This window comes from Nerophis ophidion, linkage group LG21 (genome assembly GCF_033978795.1).
Source record: "Nerophis ophidion isolate RoL-2023_Sa linkage group LG21, RoL_Noph_v1.0, whole genome shotgun sequence".
Taxonomy (NCBI): Eukaryota; Metazoa; Chordata; class Actinopteri; order Syngnathiformes; family Syngnathidae; genus Nerophis; species Nerophis ophidion.
The window spans coordinates 19,003,208-19,018,120 of NC_084631.1; the positions used below are offsets into that span (position 1 = coordinate 19,003,208).

A 14,913-nucleotide genomic window follows, 5' to 3' on the forward strand; every position below is an offset into this window, starting at 1 on the left:
ACTGGAAGACGCAACTGCATACTTCTCCGGCATTTTAAAAAGTCATAAATTTTACTTTTTGAAAGCGAAACCGATAATTGCCGGTATTACATTTTAAAGCGTTTATCGGCCGATAATATCGGCAGTCCGATATTATCGGACATCTCTAGTTGAAAATGGTTGGAATCAGTTGGGAAATGTAGACATTTCAAATGTTTTAGAAATGCAGAATCTGGAAATGAGTGACATTTTGAGGTTGGGAATGATCGCATGAGTGTCGTGAAAGAGAAAAAATTTAGAGTTATTACACTATATACTAGGGCTGCAAATCTTTGGGTGTCCCACGATTCGATTCAATATCGATTGTTGGGGTCACGATTCGATAATATATCGATTTTTTTTCTATTTGATTCGATTCTCGATTCAAAAACAATATTTGTCTGATTCAAAACGATTCTGTTTTCATTCAATACATAGGATTTCAGCAGGATCTACCCCAGTCTGCTGACATGCTAGCAGAGTAGTAGATTTTTTTAAAAAAGCTTTTATAATTGTAAAGGACAATGTTTTATCGACTGATTGCAATAATGTAAATTTGTTTAACTTAAACGAACCAAAAATATGACTTATTTTATCTTTGTGAAAATATTGGACACAGTGTGTTGTCAAGCTTATGAGATGCGATGCAAGTGTAAGCCACTGTGACACCATTGTTCTTTTTTTTTATTTTTATAAATGTCTAATGATAATGTCAATGAGGGATTTTTAATCACTGCTATGATGAAATTATAACTAATATTGATACCGTTGTGTATAATATTCATTTTTGTTTCACTACTTTTTGTTTGTTCTGTGTCGTGTTTGTGTCTCCTTTCAATTGCTCTGTTTATGGCAGTTCTGAGTGTTGCTGGGTCAGTTTGGTTTTGGAATTGGATTGCATTATTATGGTATTGCTGCAATTGTTTTGGATTGATAAAAAAAAAACACAAAAAAACAATTTCTAAAAAATTAGAATTGATTCTGAATCGCACAACGTTAGAATCGCGATTTGTATTCGAATTGATTTTTTCCCATTCCCCTACTAAATAGGTTTTGACACACTTTTTCATTCAATAGTATTGGGAACGTGTGTCAAATTTTGACAAGTGCTCTTTGACAGAAAGTTAAGGCGTTGTAAGCCTTTTTAATAAATACATGTCACTAATCATTTTGAAAAAAGGTTTATTCAGTTTTTCAAATATTACTTTCATCAGTATATATTACAACCAAAATCAAGGCAATAATGTCTAAACCAGACTAAGAAACTGGGCCTTTGTCTCCAGGAGGTTAGACTACTGTAACGGACCCTTCACTGGGCTCTCTAAACGAGCTGTTGTACAAACCATAATGCTACTGCTCAAGTCCTGACTAGAACTAGGAAATACGACTATATAAGTCCAGTACTTAGGTCACTGCACTGGCTTCCTGATGCTAATAGACTTTAAAAACAGCTTTCTTTGTGTACATGTCTTTTCATGGTCTTGTCCAAAGTACATCTCTGACATGTTAGAGCAGACCTGGGCAAATTAGAGCCCAGGGATCCACATGCGGCCCGTTAGGCTTTTCAATCGAGCTCCCTGCATTCCCAAATCATCTTTAAGATGGAAAGTGTAGCTGCCGTTATGATCTGCAGTGATGTTTCAAATGACCGTAAGTCTTGAACTATATAAAGTATTTCAATGTTTGGAATCTGTGCTTTTGAATGATATACTAGTTACTATGGTCATCTAATTAGTTACTATGGTCATCTAATAAGTTACTATGGTCATCTAAGTCACAGCAGCTCAGACAAGGCATTAAGCAGTGTGGGTGGGGTGCGTTTCCACAGAGTGTTTCCAGAGCAGCCAGCCTGAAATGTGGGCGTCAGGGACAGACGTGGAAGGAGATTTTTACAACTTACAACACAGTTCTAAAGCTTAATGATATATCAGATATATAAAATTGGAGGGTTTTTTTTTTACCATTCGCGTTCATATTTACATTTTGCTTGATTGTAAAATATGTCGATAGAGAGGGGGTGTGACCGTTGTTAATACTGTAAATCCCACATTCTTTATTTTCATGTACATTCTGGGTGTAAAAAAACGTAAATTCCATTATGTTTTTTAAGGCGGTCTGTCATAATGTTTTAGCATTCGGACATTATTGTGAGGTTTTGTATTAGTGTCCTAAAAATCAGATATACCGGCCCCCAGACTCATTTTTTTCTCTAAATTTGCCCCCGAGTCAAAAAAATTGCCCAGGCCTGTGTTAGATGGTGCCCCGAAGTACATGTCAAACTACTTCCTTAACGTAAATGACCGCCATAACCACAACACCAGGGGGAGCTCCACAAACAACGTTAAACCCAGATTCCGATCTAACAAAGGTCTTAACTCATTCTCTTTCTATGCCACATCAATGTGGAATGCACTCCCAACAGGTGTAAAAGTAAGTGCATCTCTATCCTTCAAAACGCTCTAAAACAACACCTCCTGACAACATCAACCCTTTACTAATACCCTCCTCCATTCACATCCCATCTCCCGGATTCTAAATAACCTAATGTAAATAATCAAATGTACTTCTAATGTATATACTTCTTTTTATGCTATCTGAACTCAATATGTTCTCTGCTGGCTGTACATATCCTACCAAGTAAGACCTACACTGTTTCAATGTCCGTTGATGCAATTGTTGATGACTGAAGTACTGATATCAACCAAAGCTCCTCATCCCACCCCACAGATTGTAAATAATGTAAATAATTCAATGTATATAATATGATGATTAACCTGTGTGATGGCTGTGTTATGCTGATACTACTTGTACCGTGAATTGATTAACGTGGACAAAACTTATTTGGGTGTTACCATTTGGTGGTCAATTGTACAAAACATGTACTGAACTGTGCAATCTACTAATAAAAGTTTCAATCAATCAATCCATCAATCAAACCAGAGTCAGGACCAAACCTGGTGAGGCTGCGTTTCAGTTTTATGCTCCTAAAATGCGGAATAGTTTTTCAGAAGATGTGAGACAGGCCTCGACGTTGGCAATGTTCATATACAAGTTGAAAACGGCTTTATTTAACTGTGCATATGACATATGAATGTATCTTACTTAAACTATTTGATTGACTTTGATTTGAATTACAATTGTTTTTCATGATGATTTTATTCTCTGATTGTAATTTGAAGTTTGATTATTTTTGCTTTTTTATCATTTTTTGTAAAGCACTTTCATTTGCCTTGTGTATGAATTCTGCACTATAAATTAACTTGCCTTATTAAAACATGTATTGAAAGGGTAAAAGAAAACACATTTTTGGGTGTGATAATAGATTATGAAATTAACTGAAAATCTTATGTAAAAAAATATACAACATAAAGTAGCAAGAAACACGTCAATAATGAATAAAGCAAAACATCTTCTAGAGCAAAAATCACTTCATATTCTTTACTGCTCAATAGTGTTACCAAATCTGAGTCATTGTGTAGAAATATGGGAAAACAACTACAAATGTGCGCTTCATTCACTAACTGTGTTACAAAAAAGATCAAATAGAATAATATATAATGTTGGATATAGAGAACATACAAACCCTTTATTTATTGAATCAAAAATATTGAAATTCAATGATTTGGTGCATTTGCAAACAGCTAAAATGATGTACAAAGCAAACTATAACCTGCTACCCAAGAATGTGCAACAATTCTTCTCAACAAAAGAGGAGGAATATAACCTTACAGGAAAATCTAATTTAAAACATTTGTATGCTCGTACAACACTTAAAACATTTAGCATATCCGTATGTGGAATTAAATTATGGAATGGATTAAGCAAATGAATCAAACAAAGCACCAATTTGATTCAGTTCAAGAGGCTGTTCAAACTACACGGGTTCACACAGTGCACAAAACAATAATTATAATGAACATCTTCTATCCATCCATCCATCCATTCATTTTCTACCGCTTATTCCCTTTCGGGGTCGTGGGGGGCGCTGGCGCCTATCCCAGCTACAATCGGGCGGAAGGCGGGGTACACCCTGGACAAGTCGCCACCTCATCGCAGGGCCAACACAGATAGACAGACAACATTCACACTCACATTCACACACTAGGGCCAATTTAGTGTTGCCAATCAACCTATCCCCAGGTGCATGTCTTTGGAAGTGGGAGGAAGCCGAAGTACCCGGAGGGAACCCACGCATTCACGGGGAGAACATGCAAACTCCACACAGAAAGATCCCTTTTTTTTTTTGAGATAACGATTATTTACCGTATTTTTCGGAGTATAAGTCGCTCCGGAGTATAAGTCTCACCTGCCGAAAATGCATGATAAAGAAGGAAAAAAACATATATAAGTCGCATTTTTGGGTGAAATTTATTGGATAAAACCCAACACCAAGAATAGACATCCATCCATCATCTTCCGCTTATCCGAGGTCGGGTCGCGGGGGAAACAGCCTAAGCAGGGAAACCCAGACTTCCCTCTCCCCAGCCACTTCGTCTAGCTCTTCCCGGGGGATCCCGAGGCGTTCCCAGGCCAGCCGGGAGACATAGTCTTCCCAACGTGTCCTGGGTCTTCCCCGTGGCCTCCTACCGGTTGGACGTGCCCTAAACACCTCCCTAGGGAGGCGTTCGGGTGGCATCCTGACCAGATGCCCGAACCACCTCATCTGGCTCCTCTCGATGTGAAGGAGCAGCGGCTTTACTTTGAGTCCCTCCCGGATGGCAGAGCTTCTCACCCTATCTCTAAGGGAGAGCCCCGCCACACGGCGGAGGAAACTCATTTCGGCCGCTTGTACCCGTGATCTTATCCTTTCGGTCATGACCCAAAGCTCATGACCATAGGTGAGGATGGGAACGTAGATCGACCGGTAAATTGAGAGCTTTGCCTTCCGGCTCAGCTCCTTCTTCACCACAACGGATCGGTACAACGTCCGCATTACTGAAGACGCCTCACCGACCCGCCTGTCGATCTCACGATCCACTCTTCCCTCACTCGTGAACAAGACTCCTAGGTACTTGAACTCCTCCACTTGGGGCAGGGTCTCCTCCCCAACCCGGAGATGGCACTCCACCCTTTTCCGGGCGAGAACCATGGACTCGGACTTGGAGGTGCTGATTCTCATTCCAGTCGCTTCACACTCGGCTGCGAACCGATCCAGCGAGAGCTGAAGATCCCGGTCAGATGAAGCCATCAGGACCACATCATCTGCAAAAAGCAGAGACCTAATCCTGCGGTCACCAAACCGGAACCCCTCAACGCCTTGACTGCGCCTAGAAATTCTGTCCATAAAAGTTATGAACAGAATCGGTGACAAAGGACAGCCTTGGCGGAGTCCAACCCTCACTGGAAATGTGTTCGACTTACTGCCGGCAATGCGAACGAAGCTCTGGCACTGATCGTACACGGAACGGACCGCCACAATAGGACAGTCCGATACCCCATACTCTCTGAGCACTCCCCACAGGACTTCCTGAGGGACACGGTCGAATGCCTTCTCCAAGTCCACAAAGCACATGTAGACTGGTTGGGCAAACTCCCATGCACCCTCAAGAACCCTGCCGAGAGTATAGAGCTGGTCCACAGTTCCATGACCAGGACGAAAACCACACTGTTCCTCCTGAATCCGAGGTTCGATTATCCGACGTAGCCTCCTCTCCAGTACACCTGAATAAACCTTACCGGGAAGGCTGAGGAGTGTGATCCCACGATAGTTGTAACACACCCTCCGGTCCCCCTTCTTAAAGAGAGGAACCACCACCCCGGTCTGCCAATCCAGAGGTACCGCCCCGATGTCCACGCGATGCTGCAAAGTCTTGTCAACCAAGACAGCCCCACAGCATCCAGAGCCTTAAGGAACTCCGGGCGGATCTCGTCCACCCCTGGGGCCTTGCCACCAAGGAGCTTTTTAACTACCTCAGCGACCTCAGCCCCAGAAATAGGAGAGTCCACCACAGATTCCCCAGGCACTGCTTCCTCATAGGAAGACGTGTTGGTGGGATTGAGGAGGTCTTCGAAGTATTCCTTCCACCTATCCACAACATCCGCAGTCGAGGTCAGCAGAACACCATCCGCACCATACACGGTGTTGATAGTGCACTGCTTCCCCTTCCTGAGGCGGCGGACAGTGGTCCAGAATTGCTTCGAAGCCGTCCGAAAGTCATTTTCCATGGCTTCCCCGAACTCTTCCCATGTCCGAGTTTTTGCCTCTGCGACCGCTGAAGCTGCACACCGCTTGGCCTGTCGGTACCTGTCCACTGCCTCCGGAGTCCTATGAGCCAAAAGGACCCAATAGGACTCCTTCTTCAGCTTGACGGCATCCCTCACCGCTGGTATACACCAAGGGGTTTTAGGATTTCCGCCCCGACAGGCACCAACTACCTTGCGGCCACAGCTCCGATCTGCCGCCTCGACAATAGAGGTGCGGAACATGGTCCACTCGGACTCAATGTCCAGCACCTCCCTCGTGACATGTTCAAAGTTCTTCCGGAGGTGGGAATTGAAACTTTGTCTGACAGGAGACTCTGCCAGACGTTCCCAGCAGACCCTCACAATGCGTTTGGGTCTCCCAGGTCTGTCCGGCATCCTCCCCCACCATCGCAGCCAACTCACCACCAGGTGGTGATAGGTAGAAAGCTCCGCCCCTCTCTTCACCCGAGTGTCCAAAACATGAGGCCGCAAATCCGATGACACAACTACAAAGTCGATCATGGAACTGCGGCCTAGGGTGTCCTGGTGCCAAGTGCACATATGGACACCCTTATGTTTGAACATGGTGTTTGTTATGGACAAACTGTGACGAGCACAAAAGTCCAATAACAAAACACCACTCGGGTTCAGATCCGGGCGGCCATTCTTCCCAATCACGCCTCTCCAGGTTTCACTGTCGTTGCCAACGTGAGCGTTGAAGTCTCCCAATAGGACAAGGGAATCACCCGGGGGAGCACTTTCCAGTACTCCCTCGAGTGTTCCCAAAAAGGGTGGGTACTCTGAACTGCTGTTTGGTGCATAAGCACAAACAACAGTCAGGACCCGTCCCCCCACCCGAAGGCGGAGGGAGGCTACCCTTTCGTCCACCGGGTTGAACTCCAACGTACAGGCTTTGAGCCGGGGGGAAACAAGAATTGCCACCCCAGCCCGTCGCCTCTCACTGCCGGCAACGCCAGAGTGGAAGAGGGTCCAATCCCTCTGGAGAGAAGTGGTTCCAGAGCCCTTGCTGTGCGTCGAAGTGAGTCCGACTATATCCAGCCGGAATTTCTCGACTTCGCGCACTAGCTCAGGCTCTTTCCCCCCCAGTGATGTGACGTTCCACGTCCCAAGAGCTAGCTTCTGTAGCCGAGGATCGGACCGCCAAGTGCCCTGCCTTCGGCTGTCGCCCAGCTCACAATGCACCCGACCTCTATGGCCCCTGCTATGGGTGGTGAGCCCATTGGAGGGGTGACCCACGTTGCCTCTTCGGGCTGTGCCCGGCCGGGCCCCATGGGAACAGGCCCGGCCACCAGGCGCTCGCCATCGTGCCCCACCTCCGGGCCTGGCTCCAGAGGGGGGCCCCGGTGACCCGCGTCCGGGCGAGGGAAATCTGGGTCCATGGTTTTTCATCTTCATAAAGGTCTTCGAGCTGCTCTTTGTCTGATCCCTCACCTAGAACCTGTTTGCCTTAGGAGACCCTACCAGGGGGCTTTATGCCCCCGGACAACATAGCTCCTAGGATCATTGGGACACGCAAACTCCTCTACCACGATAAGGTTGCAGCTCAGAGAGGAGAGAATAGACATTTGAAAGGCAATTTAAAATAAATAAAGAATAGTGAACAACAGGCTGAATAAGTGTACGTTATATGACGCATAAATAACCAACTGAGAAGGTGCCTGGTATGATAACGTAACATATTATGGTAAGAGTCATTCAAATAACTATAACATATAAAAAATGCTATAAGTCTACCAAACAATCTGTCACTCCTAATCGCTAAAATCGATGAAATCTTATACGTCTAGTCTCTTACGTAAATTAGCTGAATAATATTATTTGATATTTTACGGTAATGTGTTAATAATTTCACACATAAGTCGCTCCTGAGTATAAGTCGCACCAAACTATGAAAAAAACTGCGACTTATAGTCCGAAAAATACGGTATTTAATATTTGGTTACTTACTATGGTATATTATTTATGTATTTTTTTTTAATTCACTGTTCTGTTGCAGAGAACAAGGAAATTTAGGTAAAATTGTAATGGTATGATAAGGGGTATGATTAAATAAACTCAGCTTCTTCCTACTCCTTTTCCGACATATTGTAATGAAACTGGAAAAATATCCATCCATCCATCGTATTGTATGCATTAAACTGAACTGAACTGAACTGTCTTAAAATAAAAAATAAAAAATACATTTTCATGAACAAAATATAAACTAAAATCAAATAAAAACCGTTACAGAGAAACTTGTAATTAATGAAAATGAGTAAAATTAACTGTTAAAGGTTAGTACTATTGTTGGACCAGCAGCACACACAATCCTGTGTGCTTCACGGACAGTATCCCTTGCAGACTGCATTGATATATATTGTTGGAACAATAATATTAATAACAGAAGGAAATAACCCTCTTTTGTCAATTTAGTGTGTAAGTGAGTGAGAAGTAGTGTAAATGGGTGAGGGAGGAGGGAGGGTTTTGGGGTTGGTGCACTAATTGTAAGTGTATCTTGTGTCGCTTATCCATCCATCCATTTTCTACCGCTTGTCCCTTTCGGGGTTGCGGGGGGTGCTGGAGCCTATCTCAGCTGCATTCGGGCAGAAGGCGGTGTACACCCTGGACAAGTCGCCACCTCATCACAGGGCCAAAACAGATAGACAGACAACATTCACACTCACATTCACACACTAGGGCCAATTTAGTGTTGCCAATCAACCTATCCCAAACTGTCACTACACCTGGGTTTTGATTGATTGATTGATTGAAACTTTTGTCAGTAGATTGCACAGTACAGTACATATTCCGTAAAATTGACCACTAAATGGTAACACCCGAATAAGTTTTTCAACTTAAGTCGGTGTCCACGTTAATCTATTCATGGTAAAACAGAGTCCGTCCTACTTGGGTCCAAACACAACCTTGGTAAATCCCCGGGCTTTACGAATAAAGCAGGTGATACCATAATCACCAGCAAAGCGAAGGTAATTTACGTAGGTTGTATATTGGACAATACTCTCAGGGGTTATAAAAAATGGCATTAAAAGCAATCACCAAGATCAAAAATTTAAAATAGTTTTTTTGTGCAGGATTTATGCATTTGTCAACAGGGATACACTTCAGACCCTTGCCAGTGCCCTCATACAGTGTCATTTTGACTACGCCTGCACGTCATGGTTCACCAGTATCCCCAAGCCACTGAAAACGAAAGTGCAAACTTCCCCCAAAACAAGCTGGTGAGACTCCTGCTCGACCTCCCATACAGGACTCACCTAACTCAAGCCCGCTTTACCAAATTGCGATGGCTTAGAGTTGAGGAAAGAGTACACCAAATCGCAATGTGCCTGGTATTCAAAATACTCAAACAAAACTGTCCCCAACTATCTGTCCAACTATTTCACCAGAGTAAGTGATGATCACAGGTACTACACGAGAGAGGGAGTTCCTCAGACCTCGTCCACCCCAAATTCAAGACTCTCATGGGAAAAAATGCATTCTACTATTTTTCCACCACACAGTGGAATGCGCTACCAACAGACCTTAAAATTCGAACGTCCCTGCTAAATTTTAAAACTGCCATTAAATCATGGCTCAGCTCGACCCCCACCTGATCTGAACCAAAACTGATCCCAAGCAACTCTTCGAAGCATCAAACAGGTTTATATGTGGTTATAGTGTATATATATTTTCTCACACATTCTTGGAGTCAACATTTGCATAGTCATGTTCAGTGGGGCTAAAAAGTATTTAGTCAGCCACCGATTGTGCAAGTTCTCCCACTTAAAATGATGACAGAGGTGTGTAATTTTCATCATAGGTACACTTCAACTGTGAGAGACAGAATGTGAAAGAAAATCAAGGAATTCACATTGTAGGAATTTTAAAGAATGTATTTGTAAATTATGGTGGAAAATAAGTATTTGGTCAACCATTCAAAGCTCTCACTGATGGAAGGATGTTTGGGCTCAAAATCTCACGCTATATGGCCCCATTCACTCTTTCCTTAACACGGATCAATCGTCCTGTCCCCTTAGCAGAAAAACAGTCCTAAAGCATTAAGTTTCCACCCCCATGCTTCACAGTAGTTATGGTGTTCTTGGGATGCAACTCAGTATTCTTCTTCCTCCAAACACGGCGAGTTGAGTTTATACCAAACTGGATACATGGATGATACAGCAGAGGATTGGGAGAATGTCATGAAACCAAAATAGAACTTTTTGGTATAAACTCAACTTGTCGTGTTTGGAGGAAGAAGAATACTGAGTTGCATCCCAAGAACACCATATACCTACTGTGAAGCATGGGGGTGGAAACATCATGCTTTGGGGCTGTTTTTCTGCTAAGGGGACAGGACGATTGATCCGTGTTAAGGAAAGAATGAATGGGGCCATGTATTGTGAGATTTTGAGCCAAAACCTCCTTCCATCAGTGAGAGCTTTCAATGGTTGACCAAATACTTATTTTCCACCATAAATTACGAATAAATTCTTTAAAATTCCTACAATATGAATTCCTGGATTTTTTTTCCCACATTCTGTCTCTCACAGTTGAAGTGTACCTATGATGAAAATTACAGACCTCTGTCATCATTTTAAGTGGGAGAACTTGCACAATCAGTGGCTGACTAAATACTTTTTTGCCCCACTGTACATAGTGTAATCCCCCCCACCCCCATTTTTTGTATGTATTGTTTTTCAAATCACCTGATATGTATACTGTGTATATGTACATACATGATTTTTATATACATGTTACAGGTTATATATATTTTATTATTGAATGCCCGGAAAAGGGTGGAGTGCCATCTCTGGGTTGTGGAGGAGACCCTGCCCCAAGTGGAGGAGTTCAAGTACCTCGGAGTCTAGTTCACGAGTGAGGGAAGAGTGGATCGTAAGATCGACAGGCGGATCGGTGCTGCGTCTTAAAGATTGTGGACGCTGTATCGATCCGTTGTGGTGAAGAAGGAGCTGAGCCGAAAGACAAAGCTCTCAATTTACCGGTCGATCTACGTTCCCATCCTCACCTGTGGTCATGAGCTTTGGGTCATGACTGAAAGGGTACAAGCGTCCGAAAGGAGTTTCCTCTGCCGGGTGGTGGGGCTTTCCCTTAGAGATAGGGTGAGAAGCTCTGCCATCCGGGAGGGACTCAAAGTAAAGACGCTGCTCCTCCACATCGAGAGGAGCCAGATGAAGTGGTTCAGGCATCTGATCAGGATACCACCCGAACGCCTCCATAAGGAGGTGTTTTGGGCACGTCTCGGAAGACCCAGGACACGTTCGGAAGACTATGTCTCCCCGCTGGCCTGGGAACGCCTCGGGATCCCCCGGGAGGAGCTGGACGAAGTGGCTGGGGAGAGGAAAGTCTGGGCTTCCCTGCTTAGGCTGCTGCCCCCGCAACCCGACCTCGGATAAGCAGAGGAATATGGATGGATATTGAATGTATCAAATGTGATGAATATTTAATGGACCACAATGGAAACAAGCCTTTTGGCTTTTTGTGCTATCCATTTGCCTTTTTAAAGCATTACATGGATTCAATTCTTTAAGATGTCAATACACTTCTCAATCAATTAATCTATCCCCATGTTGATTTAATAAAAAAAATTTAAAAAAGGGTCAGCTTCTTCCTACTCCTTTTCGGACATGCTGTAATGAAACAACTGGAAAAATGTGATGCATTACATTGTATCGTACGCATGTTTGAAATGAACTGAAACTGAACTGAAAGTATATTGAAATGTATTTGAATATATTTAAACCATATACGTCCAAAACAAAGGGCGGCACGGTGGAACAGGGGCTAGTGCCTCACAATACGAAGGTCCTGAGTTCAATCCCGGGCTCGGGATCTTTCTGTGTGGAGTTTGCATGTTCTCCCTGTGACTGCGTGGGTTCCCTCCGGGTACTTCGGCTTCCTCTCACCTCCAAAGACATGCACCTGGGGATAGGTTGATTGGCAACACTAAATTGGCCCTAGTGTGTGAATGTGAGTGTGAATGTTATCTATCTGTGCACTGCAAAAACTGAAATCTAACTAAGATTAAATATCTCAAATAAGGGTGATATTTGCTTATTTTCTGTCTAATAAGATAATTCTTCTCATTAAGCATATATTATGTTAGAGTGTTTTACTTGTTTTAAGGGTGTTGGTCCTAAATGATCTCAGTAAGATATTACAGCTTGTTGCTGAGGTATGATGACCTATATTGAGTAAAAAAATGCTTGAAACTAGAATATCAACTGTTGCAAAGCTGTGTCATCAACACAAGTATAAAATTGCTTTTTAAAAGAAATAATTTCTTATTTCAAGCATGAAAAAAAGATCATGATTTTAACACAATTGTGTCTCATAATTAAAACAGGTGACAGCCAAATGGACTTTGCTGTTTTATTTTCAATTAAACAATAGAACATAGGTACTCATATAGAAATACAGTTAGCACAGTACATTAAATTAACAGTTAATATTCAAACATTTAACATCCGACATTTCAAACCATTTTGAACAGAAATAGTTCATGCACATTCAGATAAATTCCTCAAAATTACAAGGAAAAAAAATTTGGCCTGTGGCCAAGCTGCACACTAATTGACTGAAAGAGCACACACTTGGCGCGTTGATGTCATGTTGTCGATGGATATGATTTGCCTGAGCGGCTGGTAGACCCCGAGAGTAACAAGTAGTTGCCTTTCCATTAAGAACAATAAGTTAGTTTTTAGTATAAGTTTGCTGGTTTCAAAAAATGTAATATCGAGTGCATATCATTTTGTCAAGTTAATGGCACTAGCATTTACTTAATTTAGGAATATTTTTCAACATATCGAGCAAAAAGGTCACTTTTTTGTTCGACCAAGAACAAAAAACAGACCTAGAATATTTTTGTGATAATATTCTTATTTAAAAAAATTTTGGGTTCATTGAGGTTAACTCATTTTACTCGTTTTGGAAAGTCTTGACAAGCCGAATTTTCTTGACAAGCCGAATATTCTTGTTCTATTGGCAGATAATTTTGCTTAGTTCAAATAAATACCGCTAATTTTTGTAAATTGTTTTTCTTGTTTTTGAGCACTGACTTTTTGCAGTGTGTTGGCCCTGTGAGGAGGTGGCAACTTGTCAAAGGTGTACTCCGCCTTCCGCCCGATTGTAGCTGCGATAGGCCCCAGCACCCCCCGCGACCCCCAAAAGGGACAAGCAGTAGAAAATGGATGGATGTTTTTGAACACTGACTTTTTGCAGTGTGTTGGCCCTGTGAGGAGGTGGCGACTTGTCGAGGGTGTACTCTGCCTTCCGCCTGAATGCAGCTGGGATAGGCCCCAGTGTCCCCCGCGACCCCAAAAAGGGACAAGCGGGAGAAAATGAATGGATGGACGGATGGATGTTTTTGAACACTGACTTTTTGCAGTGTGTTAACCCTGTGAGGAGGTGGCGACTTGTCCAGGGTGTACCCCACCTTCCGCCCAAATGCAGCTGAGATATCCCCAGCACCCCCCGCTACCCCAAAAAGGGACAAGCAGTAGAAAATGGATGGATTTTTTTTAACACGACTTTTTACAGTGTGTTGGCCCCGTGATGAGAAGGCGACTTGTCCAGAGTGTACGCCGCCTTCCGCCCGAATGCAGCTGACATAGACCCCAGCACCCTCCGCAAACCCCAAAAAGGGACAAGCGGTAGAAAATGGATGAATGGAGGTTTTTGAACACTGACTTTTTGCAGTGTGTTGGCCCTGTGATGAGGTGGCGACTTGTCCAGGGTGTACGCCGCCTTCCGCCCGATTGTAGCTGCGATAGGCACCAGCACCCCCCGCGACCCCAAAAGGGACAAGCGGTAGGAAATGGATGGATGGATGGACTTGAACACCCTCATTGTGCACGCCATAATATTATTTAGTATTGAGACAAACACATTCATATGTATGCCAATTAGAAAATCCCATTGTTAAAATAGTTTTTCCATTTTGACAATATAGGTCAGAGTCATAATATTTTTATTTGTTTTACTCTTCGGGTCCTAACGGCTCCCATCTCTGAAACTTACCCAGTAGCCCTGGAAGGCTTTTTTTTTTTTTAAGGTGACAGTTCGAGTACACTTTATTTTTTATTTTTTTTTTACCGTTTATTTCTGCCTCTTTACATTTGTTTAGTGGGGGACTAAAAGAAGGGGAGTGCAAATAAGCAACATAACTGTCTTTGTGTTCCTCCGCTCACATCTATGACGACGCTGCTGCTGCTATGTGTGTGCCTGTAGTGAGCAGGGGGGGACAACGTTGCTCCGCCAGCTAGGTCACTTGCTAGGCAGCTACGTGCTAGCGAAGCTAACCGTAACCCTCATTCTGCGATTCAACGTCGAGACAAGTCGGGATAAGACCAGGTCAGTGGCCGGGAAAGTAGTCGGGATTTTACAACAACAAAAAATTCGGCACGTATTCGTCGCGTTGCGTTGAAAGTATACACAAAGATGGTGTTGAATAGGAGCCTGTATTTGGATTCTACACAGTTGTTGTTTCTAGCCCACCGCTTTAGCTTAGCATGCTGATTCTCGTCAAGCGTCGTGGAAATCCCCAAACAATATTGTGAATTAATTCAACACAATTATCAACAATTATAGCGATAATGGCGTTATTTGTCAGTGTTGGTGTATTAATAAACATGATGTTGCTGAACATTACAGCAGCTCGCTTGGTGTCCCACCAGTGTTCGCCAATTCCGTGTA

General features: G+C 43.2%; 1 protein-coding gene across 1 annotated transcript in view; it reads left to right on the forward strand.

Annotated features, from left to right (window-relative positions):
• Window positions 1-14,413: 14,413 nt before the first annotated feature.
• The window catches only part of prrc2a (proline-rich coiled-coil 2A), a 37,257-nt gene continuing 36,757 nt past the window's right edge, over window positions 14,414-14,913 (forward strand). Inside the window, exon 1 of the mRNA XM_061882091.1 lies at window positions 14,414-14,571. The gene's annotated coding sequence lies outside the window, so the exon portion shown is untranslated. The remainder of the gene's footprint in view (window positions 14,572-14,913) is intronic.